This window comes from Cupressus sempervirens, chromosome 4, assembly GCF_028749045.1.
Source record: "Cupressus sempervirens isolate cs-2001-9-10 chromosome 4, ASM2874904v1, whole genome shotgun sequence".
In the NCBI taxonomy this organism is placed as follows: Eukaryota; Viridiplantae; Streptophyta; class Pinopsida; order Cupressales; family Cupressaceae; genus Cupressus; species Cupressus sempervirens.
The window spans coordinates 145,966,930-145,988,333 of NC_143121.1; the positions used below are offsets into that span (position 1 = coordinate 145,966,930).

Below are 21,404 nucleotides of genomic sequence, written 5' to 3' on the forward strand. Positions count from 1 at the left end.
TATATATATATATATATATATATATATATATATATATATATATATATATATATATATATATATATATATATATATATATATATATAATCATAGTGGAAATTCATTATAGTTAAATTTGAATCGCACATGATTAAACGTTTTTGAAAGAATGTTATTTAAAAAATGCAAATTCACATAATGGCCCGACCATTTATTAAAAATGTTATAAATTTTTTTTTAACAAATCAATTTTGGAGGGCGAAACCTGTAGCCCATCGGCATTGAGTTTTGAGTACCTATGTCGCAGGTACTGCGACAATAGGCGATACTCTGTACCGTTGTCGCTGCAGGCCCTGCAACCACAGGGTACTACGGATTGTGTCAGCGGTATTATATCATTTGTTATGTTTTTTAAAAAACAATTGCAATGCATGTTTTATATTTCAATTTTTATAATTTTTATAAAATGTTATTATTAAATGTTTATAATTATATGTATGTATGTATGTATGTATGTATGTATGTATGTATCTATATATATATATATGTATATATGTATATATATATATATATATATATATATATTTATATGTATGTATATAAGTATATATGTATATATCTGTTATTAATAATAAATAATTATTATATTTATAAAATAAAATAATTTGTATTAATAGATCAGTTCTTTTAATAACAAATTATTTTGTAATATTATAGTATGATAATATAGGTTTAACTTAATTATTTAATTGACTTGAATTATGAAGAAAAGATGTCAATGAAAAGAATTGGTAAATTCTTATGTTAAAAATCTACAATGTAATTTTGATGGGGGTCATTACAAATAACATTTATATAAACAATATATCATTAGAATATTGGAAAAATGATTCTAGAGTTATGAGAAATTTTAATCAATGCATGAGTTAGGGAAAACATACAAAATATCTCTCCATTCAATATCTAAACTTGAAACGAAAACTGAGACTTCCATACTTAGTTCAAACCAAAACATTTGCTTGCATTATGTTTTCTCTATGCTATCTGTTTTGGGTTTTGGGTTGACTAGTGTTGACCAGTTATAGGATGTCTACCAGAGGCTCGGGGGTTATGATTGTGTTGTCATGATGATGTCTTTTTTATTCCAATCTTTATAAACCCAACCATGGTTATGTGATGATATGCTCTATGAAATGTTGTATTGTTATTGCTTTCCAATCTTCTTGTGTGAAGCTAAAATTCATATGTATGAGACACTTGACTCAACCATTTTGGGTCATCGATCAATTATACTTGGGTTGCTTTCCAGTCATTTTATGGAATTGAATTATCTATCTGATCTTGATGATGTCATGTTGTGACATGTTTTGACTCAACCATTTTGGAGTCTTCGATCAGTAGTACTTTGAGATACTTTTTGGTTGCTTGTTAAGAACCAATGATTATTTTGATTGTCAGGGATACCTTCAATTGCCAATAGAGAACTGTTGTGGTCATGATTATCTGTGGATGCTTTTTAGTTGACTCATGCAGATGTGATATTTATATTATGGATTATCTTTTGTGATTTAGGAGGTAGGTTATCTACTTGTAGTGTCAGGAAGTGGCTTACAATGGGGGCCGGGGTCCTAAGAGGCTGCCAAGGTAACTCATTGTAAGTTGTCTTAATAAGTGAAAACACTCACACGTAATACTAACTTAAATGAACCTAATAAGATAATTGTTTTGTTCTCGCTCATGCCTCGAGTGCTAGTACAAACTAGGGTGGTAGTAGAGAGAACCCTTGGTTGCGACCTTGCATTCTGTAGTATGCCTCATTTGTATGAGAGGATTCTAGCATGATCTGTGTGATGACACTTTCCCGCTTGCATAGTAGGTTTCCTACATGTCTTTGTGTGCCTCTTCGATTAGATGTAAATTTGTGATTAGAACCTTTGAGTTAGTATACTTTTAGGATTCCTAGATTTAGAGAGTATTTGTGCTTTGTGAATTGATAACCTATTTGGGACTTGAGATTACCTCCTCAGTGTGGTGGGAGTGGGCCATTTAGGTTTCACGCAGTCGGGTGGTAGTGCTTTTTCACTCTTACCATATGAGATCCATTTGAGACACGGTAGCTGATGCATTCTTGGATTATGATGGTGGATATGTATCCTTTCATTGATGATTAGCATATGATAGATGATGTTGTTTACTTATCTTATGCTCTACTTTATATGATGGGATTTCTTATGTATATGTTGTAGTATGTTAGATTACTTTCTGCATATGATGTAGTATATTTAGGAGTGACATTCCTACTTTATTAATACTGATGATCTCTTTGGTAATTTTGGAATGTTACACACAAAGGGATGGCTAAGACCCACGATGGTCTAATGATGCTATTTACGGTTGGGAGGAACCATGCACTTAGTTAATTATATTGTGATAAATGGTTATCTTTTAAGATGAATGTTATATCTTTTATGATGATGATGTATCATATATGATATGTGGTTTCACTTATATTATTGCATCAAGGATTAGAATTAAGATGATGATGTATTTTATTTCACATATGTATACTCCTTTAAGCCTTTCATACCCTGTGACATGTATAGTGGTTGATTGAGCAATCTGAAATGTAATCACTTAAAGGACACTTGTATATTGTTTAAGTTCATTGGATGTATCATTATTATTTCATGAGGATGTGATGTTAGATTAATAGTTAGTTTAGATGTAACTCAACGTTAAGGGATCCATGAAGAATGTAACCTGTTATGTATGCTATGTTTACTTTCACTTGTATTGTTGTTATTGCTTCCATTATCATGTGTATGATGTAGATGATTTTACTTTCATTTAAAAATAAAAATGCTACCAAACTTAGTGAGACTTTAGGTTAATTCTTTGGATCCCTTGGTGGGGCATTACATTTCTGAAGGATTTGACTCTGTGTGAAGAAAAGAGGTGGACGTTGGAAATGTTTCTAATATTTTGCCAGTATGAGTAGTAGGGAGTGAGACTGAAGTTTTAAAAATTATACCCCAATTGATTTCGTACAAAAATAAGTGGTCAGGAAGCAAAGACCTTGTTATTTGTTGTGAACCATTCTTTTGTGATTTAAAGAGCTGATGACCAAGACTGGGCAGACGCCAAGTTGGAGATGCATGATGGTGCCATATGTTTCTGAAAGATATGATAGAAATATGTGAAGGGGCTCTTTGCTTCTACTTATTAGAGGAATGTGCCCACTTATTGGCCATGATGGAGGCTACAGTGGCTTTAGGTCCTTAACATGACGTTTAAGAGAGTTTAGAATCAGCCAAAGAAAAGCTACTACTAGAGTGAGAACAACAAAGAAACCCTCCACTAACACCATAATTGGTGATCTACCTTCCTCTCAATAGTTGAGGCCAACTAAGAGATTTGGATAGAATCAAGACTGCAAGAATAGAAAAACCAGAGTTATGTATGATCATGAGATGTTTAAATGTTTGGTGCAAGACTAGGGACACCAAAGAGTTTTGTATGATCAGAAGACATTTGAATGTTTGGTGCAAGACCAGAGACACCAAAGAGTTTTGTATGATCATAGGTTTCAGATTTGGGTGTACTCCCTTTTCTGGTTAAAAATATGCCATTCGTGACCATAGAAATATTATCAGGTTTTATGTAATTTACCGAGGGAGTGACTCACCTTTATGGAAAAAGTAGATTTTTTCAAAAAATTAACTGTTCGATTATGAAAGCCATGTGGATGAAAAATGTATGATAGAACTCACAAATCCTTTGGAGAAAAAAAGAGTATCAATTTTGTAATAGAAAAAGTTGTGCACTTGACAATCTAATTATTTTTTAAGTATTAGATAGTAGCCAACAAGACTTAGGGCTGACCCCAAGGTACAAAATGGCTGAAAAGTCAGTCAAGGGTTACCTCCAGCCATCTAACCGATACCAACTTTAAACTTTAAAAATCATATAATGTCAATAGCTAAAATAACAATACCATCAGTCTTGAAACCTATAGCAAGAAAAAATTGAAAAATATACTAGTAACACTTAAACAAGTCATTGTTATAAGCACTTGACAATCTAATTGTTTTTGATTAATAAGAATATCATTTTCTTTTTTAATGAATGCTTCCTTGGTATGTTATTAAGGTCCATCATGTAAATCTCTATCTTGTTCTTTGTTATTTTGTTATTATATTTTATATTCTATTAATTTTTTTACTAACAAACTTATTCAATAATTTTCAAATTTGTAGTTCACATTTGTACATTGATTGTGTTAGGGTTTGTTGTTTATTTTGTATCATCAGAAGGTGAAGGTTTCAAATGCAAGGTTCAATGTGGAAAGTTCAATGAGAAGAATAAACTCAAATTATAAGAAGTCAAGAGATGTGATTTGTAAAGACAAGAAGGATTACAAAGCATTGGTAGGAAACCCTAAAGAAAGTTGGAAAGATGACTAACAAGGACCAAAAGGATTTAAATAGAAGAGTTATTGAGTGGAATGACTGTGCGAAAAGAAAGATGGCTAGCGTTGGTAGGCTAACAAGGAATAAAATTTGATGATTCTGCACATTTTGTTTTCTCTTAGATCTTGGAAATTCTACCATAGTATGATAGCAACTTTTGCAAAAAAATTCTACATAACATATCATAGAATTCCTCATAGAGTCATTTTATGAGGATTTGATATACTTGTTGAAGTTCATTTTTTTAAATTATATTTCTATTAAAATATATGTAATTTCTTGCCTAATGATGATGTTGCTTTGGTGAGTTTGTTTCACAAATAGGAATGATGGATTATGTTCCTCTTTTTTATTGTGTCTTTTCTTTTTATTGACAGATTGATATAATCACTGTAAGGGTTTACATATTCTAAATAGATTTTGTTCAAAATGAAGGCTTTAATCATAAAATATACTATCTCATTAAGAGGTATGTTTAACAATCTCCTTGGTATTTTATCAAAAAAATTGCATTACCATTAGTACAAGCTATAAAAAGGTTGCCACATTGTTTTATCTACAAATTATCTTTGGTTTGTTTAATATACCTCTAGTGCAGTCCAAGTGCAACTTTCTACCACTTGTTTAGATTGTGCCCTAGATTACTTAGTCAACACAATGGTACTCTTACATGAAAAAATCCTTGACAACATGCTACATTTTTCTACATTATTTTAAAAATTAGACTTCTTAATCCAATGGGTTATTTCTAGTAATATTTGTATCAAAATAATTATAATACAACAATAAACTAGTCAACAACTTGCATAAATTATCATTGAATCTCCAATACCCACTATCAAAATCATCTTATGAGAAAGTATTTTATTTGGAATACGCAAACCCAAGTAAAAAATCTTTAAAAAAATTTCATAAGAGAGTAACTAACAGCTCTACCAAAATTAAAATTCTTAGCAACTAAATAGCTTTGACTTGATGATGCTTTCAACTAAGTGGTTAAAATGGAGTATAGAAGCTCCACATTAAAAGAAGAAGAATATTTGAAAAAGTAAATAAAAGTTAAAAATAATATTATCTTTTCATTTCTAAGTGCAAAGGAGCCTCTCATGTAAAAAAATGAATAGCATATAAACTCTAATCAATTGCTACTAGAAAGTAACTTTAACAAGTGATGGCGTTCACTTGTAGATCTTTCCCAACAAGTGAGATCATCAACATGTGATTATTTGAAATGTCAAATTGTCAAATTAGTATTTTCTTGTCAATTAAAATCTTGTAAAGTAGCCATTTTGTTTCATTTTACCTTTATTCACACCCACAATTTTTTTAGATATATTTATAATCACTTCAAAGAATTTCTTATGATGTTTCCAATGTGTGTTTGAATATAAAGGTTTGATCCCATATTAGAGATCCTTTCTAATATTAGCACATATCTAATAAAAAATAGATCATCTTGTGATAAATTAATTTTCATGTAATTTTTAAATGTGTAGACTATGGGATTCATTACCCCTAGGATATCAAGATTGTAGCTTGAGATAATGCACATTATATTACCTCACTAAACTAGTACTCCTAGGAGATAGGAAGATAAACTAATTAAATGAACATTATTAACTTAATTTAAAAGAGAGAGAGAGGAATACTAAAATGAATGGTCAATAAAGATATCTATAATATTTTATTATAGAAAGAATAAACTAAAACAATAAAAATTTTATGTTGGAAAGAACAAGAACTAGGCCTTAGATGCCAATATCCCACATGGAATATTTTTTGCAATGTTCTATCCTATACAAATAGAAATAGAAAGTTATACTTGGCTTACTCTTACATGCTCTACTTCATTTCAAAAACTAGTTCTCTAAGTACACATAGTAGAATAAGAAAAAATAATGGAGTTGTATAGGGATTCTCCATCATATTTTTCTTTTAAAATAATTTTTACCTCCATGGAGAGCAGAATAGATAGAGTTGGAATCAAACTAATAGACAAAGATGATAATATTAGGTAACTTTACTTGGATAAACACATGTGACTAAAATGAAGATGTGCATGTGTGCATCTATGTGTGTGTGTGTGTGCGTGCGTGCGTGCGTGCGTGCGTGCGTGCGTGCATGCGTGCGTGTGTGTGTGTGTGTGTGTGTGTGCGTGTGTGTGTGTGTGTGTGTGTGTGTGTGTGTGTGTGTGTGTGTGCGTGTGTGTGTGTGTGTGTGTGTGTGTGTGTGTGTGTGTGTGTGTGTGTGTGTGTGTGTGTGTGTGTGTGTGTGTGTGTGTGTGTGTGTGTGTGTGTGTGTGTGTGTGTTTATAGTAAAAAAACTTTAAAAAAATCCATATAGGCAATATTACCTATTTTTCAAATAGATAGAAGTAGAGGAAAGTACCTAAAGAGGGGAGGAAGAAATATTTACTATAGAAGACATACAACCAAGACTGTCATCAAAAGAGTAATAGAGGAAGAAAATTTAGATAGGGAGGAAAATAATTTGATAGTCCAGCAACAATATTTAATTTTCCAAGAATCATCCAAAAAAGACATATGCAACAAAGCCAAAAAATTGTAGAGTCAAAATAGGAAATATTATACGAGAAATGATAAAAGAGAAATTTACTCATCCATGGCATCCCTTGGTTGAGATGAATATACATTTTCTAGGGCCCTTGAGGAAAAAGCATGTCTAGATGTCTTAGAAGATGAACCCTAACAACAATGAAAAGAATGACAATGTCAACCTAGAGGAGGGACATCCACAATATCATGACTATGTTTAATTGAGGAGAATAAGGCACATACTTTTGACTTCAACACATTAATCATAGAATGCTCCAAGTCATCTCAGCATCTAAAAATAGCCATGTATGTATAGTTAAATGATTAATTGTTATATTATTTAAATAATAAATGAAAGATATGTCCCATGAAGGGGCATGTCTCCATGTATTTTACACAATATAAGAGAGAGATTGTTGCTCTTGGAAATATATACTAAAACTTTGGTGAAGTGCATCAAGGAACTTGGTTTATATTTTGGTTTCCATGTTTTTTTTCACCTACTTAGGCTACAATAAACAAAACTTGGATGAAAAGTACATGGTTGTCAATGCAAGATACCATTTTGTATGTCTATGACACTTTATGCAAATTATAAGAAAATGTTGCACATTATGGAAATTAAATTTATTTTTTAATGTTCTTCATAAACAAATCTTAGAATTAGGTGGTTTTAGTTGATTTTAAGTATGTTGGAAACAAGTGAAAAATTTCTTTTGCTAGAAACAATTCACATCATGATATTATATGTTAGATCAAATAGCCTCAACTTCATATCCATTGGATTCATCTAATCACACTCCCAACTCTCCATGAGCGATCTGATTAGAGTCAAAATCTTCTCTACATAGATGTGTCTAAAGGATTCAACTCTATGGGAAGAAAAGAGGTGGATGCTGCAAATTTTTCTTAAGTTTCACTAGTAGGAGTAGTATGGAGCGAGAATGAGATTATTGAAATTATTTTGCAATTTCTTTCCTATAGACATAAGTGGCTAGGAAGAAAATGCTCTATCATTTATTGTAAAACATTCTTTTTGTGAGATCTAGAGAACTCATGACCAAAACTAGGTGGATGCCAAGTTGGAGATGCATGATGGGACCATATTTTTTGGAAAGAGGGGATAGAACTCTGTGAAGGGATTCTTTGCTTCTGCTTATTAGAGGAAGATGCCCAAATTTTAGTGATGATTGAGGCTATGGTGGCTTTTCCTTAATACATATGAGAGAGTTTAGAATTAGCCAAAGAGTGTTGGACTTATTACATTAATTAGGTTAATCAGGCTAGTTTCTAAGTTTAGTTTAAATAAATAAATTAGTTAAATGTATAGTTGTTTGATATTATTCCCGTAGGTAGTTTTTCTAAGGGAAAATAAGGTTTTATAAAGTTGTTCACATATCAATGTGAAATAATTTAGTATCAATTTTGTATGTATCCAAATGTATTTATAAAATCTGAACCAATAAAATCAACATTCTATATTTTAGCTCTTTAATTTGGTATCAAAGCAAGTTGATCAATGGGGATAAGAGTGATTTTAATGGATTTTGGACGACTAGACCCTATTTTTTGTGAATAAAATAAGAGGCTAGAGGCAATGGAGGTTGGAGAATTTTTATCATGTCAAGCTAGCTTCTCGCTCAGAGATGATTAGTGCATGGGAAACAACTATTTGTGTCCCTGTAAAGCTGGGGCTTTGAAAACTCATCTTTGAAGATAAGAGGGGCTTGGCTATGTGATTTTCCTTCTATGGAGTGAGGGGGGGCAAGATTTGAGGAATGACATTTGAGACACTCAGAGGAGATGTCAACCTTTAGAAGAAAGGTGTTCATATACATTGGTGATTGTTTCTATGACACTTGAGGAGGCATTAGACACACTCATAGGAGATGTGGAATTTTAGAGGAAATGCATTTCATGTGTAGCACTAGAGGAGGCATCAAGCACACTCCATGGAGATGTGAAATTTTGGAGGAACTATGTCTCCTTGTGTAAGGAGATGGAAATAACCTTAATATGAAGGAGACTTTAGGATTTCTAATCTAAAGTTAGGATATTGGTATATGAGGGAAGCTTTAGGATTATGATTTGGAATCTAAAGTTGTAGAGAGAGATCTACTTTCAAATATTGATGAAGGCTTTCAATTTTATTGGATTAATGTAATAACGGGGGAAATATTGGACTTATTACATTAATTAGGTTAATCAGGCTAGTTTCTAAGTTTAGTTTAAATAAATAAATAAGTTAAATGTATAGTTGCTAGATGTTATTCTTGCAAGTAGTTTTTGTAAGGGAACATAAGGTTACATAATTTTGTTCACATATCAATGTGAAATAATTTAGTATCATTTCAATATCAATTTTGTATGCATCTAAATATATTTCAAAAAAATTGAATCAATAAGTTCAGCATTTTATATTTTGGCTCTTTCAAAGAGAAGCCACTACTAGAGCGAGAACAACAATCAAAGCCTCTATTGATGCCATAATTGATGATTTACCTTGCTCTCAATAGTTGAGATCAGCTAAGAGATTCAAATAGAATTAAAAGACTATAAGAATAGAAAATCTAGAGTTATGTATGATCACAAGATGTTTGAATGTCTCATTCAAGACTAGAGACACCAAGAGTTTTGTATGATCACAGGTTTGAGATTAGAGTGTACTCCCTTTTTTGGTTAAAAGAATGCCATTCATCAGTGCAAAATATAATAAGGTTTTATGTAATCTACTGAGGGAGAAATTCATCTTTATAAGAAAAGTAGGAATTTTTCATTAACTATTCGATTATGAAAGCCTTGTGGATGAAAATGTGAGACAAACAAATTCTTAAAGGAAAATCCATAAATTCTCTTGAGAAAAAAGATTGTATTAATTTTTTTATAGGAAAACTTATGAACAGTTAGTCTATTATTTTTGGATTAATAATAATTGCTGGTCTTAGATTGGTTTTGACAATTGAGTGTCAACACACTTAAGAAATTTCTAAGTTGATGTCGAGTATAATATAGATGCTGAGTGATAGTATGTGCCAAGCCAAAAATTCAATAGGTGTCGAGTTATTCAAGTGTCGAGCAAGTTTCAAGTGCCAAGTGACAATTGATGCCAAGCAAAGTATAGATGCTGAAACAATATATGTGCCAAGCAAAGTATAGGTGCTAAGTAAGACAAAGTTACTATAGGAGTCGAGCAAGACAAAATTCCTATATGTGCCAAGCATCAGCAATCAGTAAGGGCTGAGTACCATAGAATCAACATAAGAGTTTGTGCCTTCACAAACTTAGATGTAAATCATTTTTGAGATGACTCAAGATGAATCTCAAAAGATCTAAAAGATAAGATGGAATCTATTACATTCCTTATGTAATCAGAATGTAACCAATTAGAAAAATGCAAAGAGCATGCAACTAATAAAAAACTAGAAAGAATTGAGTGAAAAAGATGGATGAATCTCAATCTTAGATTTATACCTAACACTAAGTCTTGAAACATTTATAAGGAGGTCAAAACCCCATAATTCAAGTGCAAAAGAGAGTCATGTAGATTGTATGGAATGCATGAGAGAATGCTAGTGAAGTTTTGAAGGAAATAAAAGGGGTACAAAGACTTAGAAGAAGAGGAACAACATTATAGAATCAAGTTGATCAAAACAAAATATCAGCACTTCAAACATAGTTATATTAGATCAAAAGGATTAAATAAAATTGGACAAAACAAGGATCTAAAATTAGTAATTGAAGATTATAAGTTATTGGGTCAACACATTCTACTATACTTTCTAACCATTTTATTAGGAGAATGAAAATCCTATGATGATAGGTTGGTTTAAGAGCCATATTGTAAATCCTTTAACAAGGTGACATTCCAAGTGAATGATTGTAAATCCTTTTGATAGGTCAATTTTAACAGGGTGTAAAGCCTTTAATAGGGTAGGCCTTTCATAGGGTAGACCATTAATGATGGTCAAACTTTGTAACCTTAACCAATTACATATTGTTGCAGTGATAAGTTGTGGGTATCATCTCCACCCCAATTTTACCTTCTCATTTTGGAGGGTTTCTAGGTGATCAAATCTTGTGCTATCTATTTTCATGCATGTCTTTACTTTCATGTTAATTAGATGTATTAGATGCATGCAATTAATTTCAGCTAAATAGTTTTAGAGGTTAAAGTTTTGTACTTCTGATTCACCCCCCCATCAGAAGTATTCTTCCCACTTGTAAATTCCAACAATTGGAATCAAAGCTTGGTTCTTCTAAGGATAATAATTATAGATTGAAGAAAATATCTACAAATGGAAGTCTATAAACTTGGGAAGATCATAGAGAACCGAGAGATTAAGATAAATCTCATTCTACATTCACTAAAAGAAGCTTGGAAAGAATTGAAGAAATCCCTAAAGAGAAGAAGAGAGATTTGCTGGAATAATGATACATTTGTCATTAGTTACAACACTTATTTGATTCTGAATGCTTACCGAGTTCATCACTCAGTTTATAGTTCATACCGAGCATTTGTTGGTTACCAAGTATGTTCAGCAGTGTTTACCGAGTCAGGAAGGTAAACAAAGGTTTTAGTGTTTACCGAGTCAGAAAAGTAAACAAAGGTTTTAGTGTTTACTGAGTCAGAAAGGTAAACAAAGGCTTTAGTGTTTACCAAGTTAGAAAGGTAAACAAAGGATTTAGTATTTACCGAGTCAAGAAGGTAAACGAAGGTTTTAATGTTTACCGAGTCAGAAAGGTAAACGAAGGATTTAGTGTTTACCGAGTCAGGAAGGTAAACAAAGGATTTTGTATTTATCGAGTCAGGAAGGTAAATGAAGGTTTCAGTGATTACCAAGATAGAAAGGTAAAAGAAGTATTCAGTGCTTACCAAGTGAATCGAAGGAGTTAGTTTCTACCGAGTGACACAATGTTTATCGAGTCACTAGTGGTTACCAAGTTCCAAGCTACTCAGAGTGATTAGTATGGACCGAGCCCATACCTCTACTGAGTGCATGACGATGCCATGTAATGTAGTGGATGCCGAGTGTCAGAAGGTCACCGAGTGAGTTTGAGGAACCTGAGTTTTCTACTATCTAGCCGACTCAGTAATGTTTTGTCCACTTGTGTTTGGCCGACCTTGTTGCTGTAAATATTGGAATGGTATATATGTAATGTATTGTGCCATTTGCAATATAGAAATGATGAAGAAGAGTAACATTCAAGAAAGAGCGAAGTAAGAATGTAATTGAGCGAATTGAAAAAGAATCAGTAGCAGAGTATTCAACAAGGTTATCAAGGAGCAGCAAAGATATATCCATCACATCAAGTGATCAGTACATAAGATCTAATCAGCAAACCAATTGCAAGCAGATCCACTGCTTCATTCTAACAGGTGAATCAGTTTTGTAAATCCTTTAATAGGGTAGACTTAACAGTCTTTTGTAAATCTCCTAACAAAGTGCATACTTCATTGTATTTTTGTAAATCCTCTAACAAGGTGGATCTAGCAGTCCTACTTGCTCCTAACAGGGCAGATCACTAGAAGTGATCACTGTAAGCCTTAACCGGCCAACTTTATACTGCAGTATTGAAGTTTCGTGGGCATCATCCCCACCCCAATTTTACTTTCAATTTGAAAGGTTTCTAGGTCACCAAATCAGTATGTTAATCTTTTCATGCATATAGTAAAGTAGATGAATGAATGGTGAATTTGTTATTATGCTGAATTGGTTTAAATTTTAAAGTTTACTGATTCACCCCTCCCCTCTCAGTAACCTTGTTAGACCTGAATATTTCCAACAAGATTTCCATAGTTGAGAACAATATACAGTACAAGGAAATTGACACATCAAAAGTCTTTGCAAATGGAGATTCCAAGGAGTTCGATGTAGCAATAGAAAACCTAATGGAGAAGAATAGAGCTCAAGCAAAAGAAATTAGAACTCTCAAGATTGAACAAGAATCACAAGCCATGATGCTTTGTGAAGTGACTGAACAAAAGAAAAGAACCATTGAAAATAAGGCTATACTAGAAAATGAAAAAAGAAACCTTGCTACCAGATTGGAACAAAAGTCAATTAAACTTGCAAGAATTTCCAACATGCAGCTAGACACCCTAAGCTAGATGATGAATGCACGTCATGACTGGAATGTTAAGGGCATTGAGATCTCCACACTGAAGATGCAAAATGAACAAATACAAAATGATTTGAGAAGATAGAAGGATATTGTAGAGAGCTTCAACAAACTTAATGAGGCTATCAAGTACTTTTAATAGCTACTAAAATCACCAAGATCTAGTAATGACACTACAGGATTAGGATACACCAGCACTGAAAGAGGAGAGTCATCCAAGACTATAGAAGAAAGAAGTGACAAAGGTAAGAATACTAAACCTACTTGTCATTTTTGTGGTAAGAAAGAACATACCTCTAATGTGTGTAGGAGCAAGAATGCCCATCAGCATGACAAACCTAAGAATATGGGTCACTATCACAAGTGTAACAAGCAAGGACATCAAGCACATGATTGCAAGACTAGAACCATCAAAACACCAATATTTGAAGGTCACTGCTACAATTGCAAGAAGTATGGAGATAGAGCCTTTGAGTGTAGATCAAAATTCATGGACATCACTACAATTGGGACTACAACACTAGGAAAAGCTATCACTACTATCAAGAGTATGGACATATCCCTAAAAATTGCATAAGAACACATTTCAATGGAAGCTACAATAGATGGTTGAGCCAAACTACATGTTTTAGTTGTTTGAAGACTAGTTGCATCAGCAGGAACTGCCCAACAAGGTCAAAGGCACCTAGCTCAGAGTTCAACAAAGGAAAAGGGAAGGCAAACATTGAACACATCAAAGGAGAAATGAATTAAACATGGAAGAAGAAAGATGGAAGTAGTACATCTGATGGAGGGATCACTTCACCCAAAAGGTCAAGTGGTCACACTTCATCCAACTAAGAAAAGGAAGGTATGTGGAACTGATATACAAAGCTTTATTATACATCAGTTCCAAGATAAGTAAGTACTGAAAAAGGATAGATCAGCATGAATTGAGATGCAAAGTTAAAACATCAAATTTTCACAAGTGTTCTCAAGCAATGTAAGTTGCCTTTAGATGCCAAGTAAAATCATAGTACATGTCAAGTTGTTTGCCAAAATCATTAGAAGTTGAGTGATTAGTTATAGCCAAGTTAGTAGTTGATGCTAAGTAAAGGGAAATTTATATTGAAGCTAAGTAAGTGAAACTTTAGTGTATGTTGAATAATTGAAAGACAATGGAAGCTAAGTAAAGAAAAATTGCTTAAGGAGCTGAGTGGACAGTAGTACAAGCACTAAACATTAAATGCTATGAAACAAGGATATATGATCACATTTTGAATCATATTTCACCATCGTGAGAAAAAGAGCAAAGACTAGAAGAGCATAGAACAATTTCTACGTAGAGTTTCAAGCATTTGAGCAAATTTCTACATAGATTTAACACAATTTCAATGATTTAAGGTGTTTATACTTGTGCCGAGCTACACAATTTCAAAAATTCTTTGTGTTGAAACCCTAGATTGCACAAATGGCCTCTAGTTCTAGAAAACCCTAGGATAAAGAGCCTTTTGAAGTCCAGTTGGTACCAAATAAAGTCAAGCAACTCAATTTCAAACCTATCCCTGAAGTCGCATATAAAAAATGACCCTACCAGAGCCCTATCCATAACTCCTCCTAAGGTTGTAATGGTTCAAGATGTTAGGAGATGCTATAACTGCAAAATAGGTGCTATTGGAGACATGGAAATTAGGGAGGCATATGAAAAGTTGTGCGAGAATAGGATCTTGAAAGAAGAGTTTGAAATTATTGAAAAGAAGGGCTTAACTTGTGCCCTCGATTTCCCTACTATTTTTAGGACTGAATGGATTAGAGTTGTACTCAATATGATACATGATGGTAGCTTTTGGTTAGAAGATGGGCCAGTTAAAATATCAAAAAGGATTATTCATAGGGTAATAGCATATCCAACCCTAGATTGGCCTAAAACCCTAAGCAGTGACTCCAAAGAAGCTATTGACAAGAATACTAGAGCTAAGTGGAACAAGAGAGGCATGACCATTGATACCATTAAGGATCCTCTTATTGATTTTTTTGTCAAAGTCATTTCCAAAAAATTCTACCAATCTAGCAGACTCAACAATGTTCCTTGTATTGTAGTGGATGTTGGCTACAAACTTGTCAAAAAGGATCATACATATGATCTAGCAGAATTGCAATTACAATATATCAATGAGAACTTAGGAGCTATAAGAAGAACAAAGGGAGCAAACAACATAAGATTCATCAGCTAAGGTTGACACCATAGTCATAGTAACTTCAACTGTCAAGGAGAAAGAAAAGGAGCAAACAAGATAGAAGGATATCTCTGTTCCTACAACATAGAGTCAAGGTGCACCTTCTCGGATCACAATCATTGATCAAGGAAGAATAGAAGAGGAGAAGACCCCTAAGGAGAAAGAATAAGAGGTAATACAAACATTGTTTAATTTTCCTACAATAGGGACTCCTACGATGCCTTAGATGTTGAGCATTGATGTAGTACCACTACAAATATCAACACCAAGCTCAAGCTCTACCAAGGTAGCAAGAGTACTTCACTATGGAGACCCTAGACTTGATGAAGAGATAGTCATTCCAAAATATGAATATGAAAATATGAACATAGATCAGATAAATGAAGTGCAAGAGGCACTTAAGAGGGAAAAAAAGCAAGAGATACTTAGGAATGAGTATAAGCAAAGGCAAGCATTGATAGAATTTAAGGACATCTTTCTAGATCCATTTAGCTTGCAAGTACCTAATGAGACAAAGCCCATAATGGAGAAATTATCCAACATAGTGGACCAAGTACAAAATGAAGATCTAGACACCAATGCCAAATTGCTTGAATTGTATGAAAAGAAATTTTAGATGAAAGTAAAAGAGAAAATATCTAGTGAGATAGCACTTTCTCAAGTAGAGCTAGCAAAGAAGATAGAGAAGGTGAAAGCAGTACTTGAGAATATATTCTCATTGTACTCCAAATTGTGTGATTCCTCATACTTCACACAAGAGACTAGCCAAAGGATATTTAGCTTGGAGAGGAATCTGAAAGTATCTAGCATGTAGCTACCAAAGGATCTAGCTCAAAGTGAGAAGCATTTTGCTACAATGCTTCACACACAAAAGGAATTAGTTGTTCTCATAGCAGATGATGTAAACACCAAGGCCAAGCTAATACAAATTCAGTTTTCCATAACCCCTCACATGGAATTTTTGCACAAAGAAATAGCCTATGTAGAGAATGTCTTGAAGAAACATCCCAATCTTTCTACATTGAAAGACATAGTACACCTTGCAACAGAGACAACCATCTAGCTTAAAGCACTAGTTATTGTATTAGACAATCAAGATGCTGCTCTAAAGATCATTATGGAGGCAAACAAATCTTTTTTGGCTAAGTGTTCAAATAATGCATAGAACCCTCTGACATAAGTGTCAAAAAGGGGGAGATAATGCATAATGGAGATATAAGATACCCAAAGGGGGAGATACCCAAAATGGGGAAAATATAATAAATTCGGGGAGTTAATAAAATTTTGAAGTTTTGAGGAGAGATAAGGAGATAAAGCCAAAAGGATACAAAGATTGCAAGGGAAGATGTGTGAAAGGGGGAGTAGAAATAGAGAAGAGTAGAATGATAAGGAAAAGCATCAAATCAACATGAGACAAATCAAACATAAGGAGTTTTGAATATAGAAATGACACATCAGCTCAAAAGGAATTACAAGTTTCGAGGGATATAGTTTCCTACAAAAAAATTGAACAAGCTTTTTGAAGTTTTGTACATATGTCATACAAGATGTATATTATACTCATAGAGATCAGATTCACAATGTTTAGTTAAGTGTTTTTGACACTCATGTCAAAGGGGGAGATTGTTGGTCTTAGATTGGTTTTGACGATTGAGTGTCAACACACTTAAGAAATTTCTAAGTTGATGTCAAGCTACAGTATGTGCCGAGCCAGAAATTCAATAGGTGCCGAGTTATTCAAGTATCGAGCAAGTTTCAAGTGTTGGGTGACAATTGATGCTAAGAAAAGTATAGATGCTAAGCCAATATATGTATAGAGCAAAGTATAGGTGCCAAGTGAGATAGAGTTACTATAGGAGCCGAGCAAGAAAAAATTCCTATATGTGCCAAGCATTAGCAATGAATAAGTGTTGAGTAACATAGAATTAGCATAAGAGTTTGTTCCTTCACAAACTTAGATGTAAATTGTTTTTGAGCCAACTCAAGATGAATCTCAAAGGATCTAAATGATAAGATTGAATATATTACATTCCCTATGTTATCAACATGCAACCAATCAAAAAAATAGAAATAATTAAGTAGGAAAGATGGATGTATCTCAATCGTAAATTCATACCTAACCCTAAGTCTCGAAACCTTTATAAGGAGGTTAAAACCCCATAATTCAAGTGTGAGAGAGAGTCATGTAGATTGTATGGAATGCATGAGAGAATGCTAGAAAAGTTTTGAAGAAAATAAAATGGGTGTAAAGACTTAGAAGAAGAGGAATGACATTGTAGAATAAAGTTGATCAAAATAGAGTATTAGCTCTTTGAACATAGTTATATTAGATCAGAAGGATCAGATCAGATTGGAGAGAACAAGGATCTGGCATCAGTAATTAAAGATTGTAAATTATCACATCAACATATTCTACTCTACTTTCTAACCATTGTATTAGGAGAATGAAAATCCTATGATGATAGGTTGGTTTAACAACCATATTTTAAATCCTTTAATAGGGTGACATTCCAAGTGAATTCTTGTAAATCCTTTAGACAAGTTAGTTTTAACAAGGTGTAAAGCCTTTAACATGGCAGACCATTGATGATGGTCAAACTTTGTAAAAGGGTTAGGATACAAGGTATACAGGTTATGGGTTGTGGGTTGTGGGTAAGGGTATATGCATTACAGGTTGTGGGTACCTAGGATACAAGTTGTGGGTACCTAGGATATGGGTTAGGGTAAAAGGATTTGGCTACCTAACCCTAACCCTAAATCATATCCTTGGTACCCACAATCCATATCCCAGGTACCCACAACTTGTAACCCATACCTAACCCTTTTACCCTAACTCGTATCATTGGTATACGGGTTATGATTTATGGGTTGTGGGTAAGGTATGGGTTGTGGGTATATAGGTTACAGGTTGTGGGTATGGGGTATATAGGTTAGAGGTTGTGGATTGTGGGTAAGGGTATATGGGTTACATGTTATGAGTTGTGGGTACCTGAGATATGGGTTGTGCATACCCGAGATATGGGTTAGGGTATTTTCTCATCCCTTTCTAGTATTGCTTTACTATGGCTATGTTTTCCTTTCTTCCTAGCATCTTTGGTAGTTTCTTTCCTTGGGGATATGATATTTCCCCCCTGCTCCTAGCCAGAGTAGCCTCTAGAGTATTCAAAATATGAGAAGGGCTAAAACAGCTGAGGGTAAGCTTGGTGTCTTGAGGAAGTCTCTTCTTTCTCATAGGTTTGACATTAGCTTTGGAAGAATCAGAGTTAGAATCATTCTTGGAGGGGGACTTGAATTTTCAAACTGGAGATGTTTACTAGTTCTCCAGGCACTTTGCATATGTTTCCTAGTATCTTAATCCAACTCTATGAGGCTAATTTTAACCTCAAGGTCAATTTTGACTTCAAGGACAAGGGTTTTCTTGAATTTCTTGTGGCTAGGACTAATGCTAGGGTCCAAGGAGACTTGGAGGGTGACAGAGGCCAAAGATTTAACCAAAAGTGGTAGGTTTTGGGTTAGATGCTAGATATATAGTTTTTTCATAAGCCCCTAATGCATAATGTAGAAATTTTTACCCTCCTCATTTTTCCTCCTGACCTTATAGATATAATCTTCTAGTGAATGAAATAATAGAAATGGGAAGGAAGTGTGGTCTAGATTCCTAAAGTGATTCAAAATAAGGAAGTGGCAATAATAGATTACTTGAAAATGGTCCTCTAGGGTGATATGTTGCATAATTGCATAGCAGATGGCATCCCAAGGCTTAGGAATGGCTTCTTGTGAAAGCCCTCCCCACATTTGCATTGGTTCCTCCTTGAGTTTGAAAAATTTCTGCAGACTGGCTTCCTTATTAACCTTAGCTTGCCTCCACCATTTCTTTCCTTCCATAGTAAATTCTCCAACACTCATATTGATTTCCTCCAAGATTTCAAATCCTACATTATTGACAGTCACCTTTCTATCCTTCCAAGTCTAGAAGAACTTCATCAAAAAATCTCATCATGCTTCACCATACCCTCCACATACGATAAGAAACTATCCTCTTGGAAGTAAACCATCATTTCCTCACTACTATAGATACATTCCTCCACACCCACCAATTAAATGTGATCAATAGTGCCCATGTCTTCTCCTAGTTCAACCACCAAATCTTTAGATGACATAGCCTTATTGTAGGTTTAGCTATTACCAAATATAAAATGGAAAGTCTCAATGATTAAAATGAAAAGGAAGTGTATAATCATCATAACTCATCAAGGTTTCCTAGAAAAAAAAAATCCAACCTCTCTGGCACATTTGAATGATCTCTTTCCATCCATAAATAACTATTTCTAGTTGTAGTTTGTGTAAGAATTTAGCAACTTGTAATTTTGATCATTAGTAGATTGTTCACTATATCTCACTAAATCCACCCTCTTCGCCCTTTTGTGGTAGTAATCAATACTCACCTCAATTGAAAAATTAATGCATATCATCCTACAATCTTTCCAAACAATCCCTTATGAAGTGCCTTTTCCTCACACCTATGCAAAAAAATGAAGGCTTGCCACTTGTTTTGATTATTCTTATGACATTATTGAAAGTACGGTCCCTTTCCATCATAACTTGTGTTGATCATGGCAACAATCTAACATCCTCCCATTCAACTAATCTCATGACACCATGGCAAAATTTGGTTAGTTCATCTGCCATGCCATTCACCTCCTGATATATCTATGCCACATGGATCTCATGGTACTCTTTCATCAACCTTTGGATTTCATTGACTATGAATTTAGTCAACCAATTGCACTAACCCTTACCCTTATCAGCCTTAATGATAAGCAAAGAGTCCTCCACAATGGAAAGCTTATTGATTCCCTAAGCTCTCACAATTCTCAACCCACATAAGAGTGCCAAAGCTTCAACTTCATTGTTAGAGCCTCCTACATAGTTTCCAGTATAGGTGACCACCATATTTTCCATACTATTATGAAGGAAATTACCCACTGTTTTGCTTCCCATCATGGTTGAACCATCAAAATTTAGTTTGAACCAACACATAGGGGGTGGGTGTCACGCTGTCTTCTTTCTAGCCAAGACTTTTTAATTGTCGAATTGTGCCACAATTGAGTCAACATTCCAAGCTAAAGCCTATTTTATATCTAGACCACCTGGGGGGTTTGGAGGGTGTTGGGGGGGGGGGGAGGGGGGGTGGTTCTAATGCCATATCCTATTGCATTCTTTCAGGAGCTTACCAATCTGCTGGGCCACCCCCAAACTAGTAGTGGCTTGTTACCTAAAAATCTTATTGTTCCTCTCCTTCTAGATATGCCAAGTAACATCTGGGAGGATAATCAACTATAATTTTATGAGGTATGGGTGAGTAGTCAGACCATTCCAATGAATAAATTACTTCAATTCACTCTCCATACACAAATTGACCTCTCATAGGGCAAGAAATTCCATCCAAACATCCATGAAAAAGGGGCAGTGGATAAGCAGGTGTGGAATTGATTGTGCACCTTGGAGGCATAAAATGTAGTAGTTAGTGACTTGACACCCTTTATGTTGGAGGTTATCAATAGTGATGATTGACCGATGCAAAGATGTCCATGAAAAAAACATTATCTTTGGAAGGATCCAAGTGTACTAGGTTTTTCTCCAATTAGCCTAGGCCACCTTTCACCCATATAATAGAGATAAGAAGACTTAACTGTAAACTCCCTTGAAGGTGTGAGTTTCCAAACTAAGGAGTCCTTAACTAGAGTGATGGGGATCCTATAGATATAAAGAAGTTCCTATAGCTTCTAAGAAAGCCCCAACTCCATTGGCTCAAGGTTCTAGAAAGTAATCCATTGTCTATTAAAGGTGATGAACTTTCTAGTCTGAGGACCATGCAATCTAGTAAAAATCTCACATAGAGGTAAGAATTTACTATGCATGAGGGGGTTATCATGAGTCCATTGATCCTATAGGCCACCCCCAAACTAGTAGTGGCTTGTTACCTAAAAATCTTATTGTTCCTCTCCTTCTAGATATGCCAAGTAACATCTGGGAGGATAATCAACTATAAGTTTATGAGGTAT

At 34.1% G+C, this 21,404-nt stretch overlaps 1 pseudogene; it reads right to left on the reverse strand.

Moving 5' to 3' along the window:
- Window positions 1–275: 275 nt before the first annotated feature.
- LOC149560378 (polyadenylate-binding protein 2-like) overlaps window positions 276–21,404 on the reverse strand; it is a 62,256-nt pseudogene continuing 41,127 nt past the window's right edge.